This window comes from Cucurbita pepo, unplaced genomic scaffold (genome assembly GCF_057944985.1).
Source record: "Cucurbita pepo subsp. pepo isolate OVF unplaced genomic scaffold, ASM5794498v1 scafford_3, whole genome shotgun sequence".
NCBI lineage: Eukaryota > Viridiplantae > Streptophyta > Magnoliopsida > Cucurbitales > Cucurbitaceae > Cucurbita > Cucurbita pepo.
In genome coordinates, this window is record NW_028257908.1 from 625490 (window position 1) to 627112 (window position 1623).

The 1623-nt window shown below is 48.5% G+C and overlaps 1 long non-coding RNA gene across 1 annotated transcript; it reads right to left on the reverse strand.

Annotated features, from left to right (window-relative positions):
- On the reverse strand, positions 1 to 1251 carry LOC147786281 (uncharacterized). Its single transcript, XR_015414756.1, has 2 exons — positions 1053 to 1251; positions 1 to 279 (listed from the first exon to the last, which is right to left on the reverse strand). It is a non-coding gene; the product is annotated as an uncharacterized LOC147786281 (long non-coding RNA).
- Between the last annotated feature and the right edge of the window lie 372 nt (positions 1252 to 1623).

Below are 1623 nucleotides of genomic sequence, written 5' to 3' on the forward strand. Positions count from 1 at the left end.
AAAATCTAAGCATGCTCACCTTTATTAGCGGAAAAATTTAAAACTTCAGAATACATTAAAACATTGGAAAACACTGCCGGACTTACGTGTTTCAAACATCGTGCTGGAGTTCAAAAGACAAAATAAAACGATTACAAATTAATTAATATAAATGAATGAAATGCAAACGCCCTATCCTAACCAAGACTAGGAATTTTAAATATGCAACTATCCTATGCACGCGCCACAGTCTCTGATCACGATGCCACCGTCAACCGTACATGGGAGCCTTGCCTTTACCTGAAAAACAATATGGCACACGGCCTGAGTATTTCGGAAATACTCAGTAAGTGACCCCACTATAGGGGCCATGCTAATGCAAACACATGCAATCATGAATAGGGACCTATCTCTAATCATCTTAGGGGTGGCCTCCAGTCTCGGACAAATTGGATGTGTAGTACTTCCCTACACACGACTCACACATGCGAGTGTGAGTCCCCAGGGCGCTCGCACACCCCCTGGACCCTCTGGTCAAGCTAATCTGTAGCGACGTCCGGAGGTCAGCGGAACCCCATAGTGTCATGCGCCTCATGAACACCCTCATCTCTGTGCTTTCGCACCTGTGCGCATTCGCGCTCATCATAAGGTGCGCGTCCGCACTCATCATCTCTAGGGGAAGTAGCCCTATGCTTATGAACATACAAAATGCATGAGGTCCCTCTAAATCCATCGTAATGTCTCTTCTGACACAACCCTCTAGTCTCATCTCTTTGTTACTCTAGGTAACGCATATCGTGGATATTTATATTAATATCATTTTCATGCTCTTAGGGTTGTGTCCTACGTCGATCTAACGACATGATGCAATATGGCACTCATCATCATCTAGCATGCTCAATATGGAAAACATCATCATATTAAGGTAAAAATCATGCAATCATCATGCTCATCATAATGCCACAACGTGCGTCAAACATATTAAGCGTCACTCAACAAAATATGTATAAACTGGCACATATCATCAAGCATCATACAATCTATTTAGCCTATCCTATAGTAAGGCCACTTACTTGGTTGGCCTCGGCCGAAGTACTCCCTAAATAGCTAAACGTAAGCTCCCGTTCCGTGAGAGCTGCTTCCTACTTCGCTGGGTTTGTTTCCTATCACGCCGTTCACCACTTTCCGTTAGTATTTCACAATTAATTTACCTATAATTTAATAAATGTGAAATACGGCTCTAAAACGGCCTCGGATACCTTAATCGGGGCCGAAAACAGATCCGAGAGGGTCGAAACAGTGGAAACCGGGCTGAAAACAGGTGAGCCGAGCCGAACAGCCGCTGGAGCCGCCGGAGGAGCCGCCGGAGCGTCACCGGAGGGAGCCCGAGCCGTTTGCGCCGAGCCGAGCCGAGCCGAGGACTGCCGCGCCGCTGTGTGACACGTGGCAGCAGCAGAGAAAGCCACGTCGGGCGGTAGTGTCGGGTCGAAGCGCGGGTCGGAGTCCGGTTCGGGTCGTGGTTTGGGTTGCGGGCTGTGGAAGGCTACTGGGCCAAGGCTAAACGTTGGGCCTCGGCTTACTGGGCTGGGCCGCAAGTGTTTGGTTTGCAGGCCGGCTCAGTTGGACCGTGGGTCTAGTCTGGGT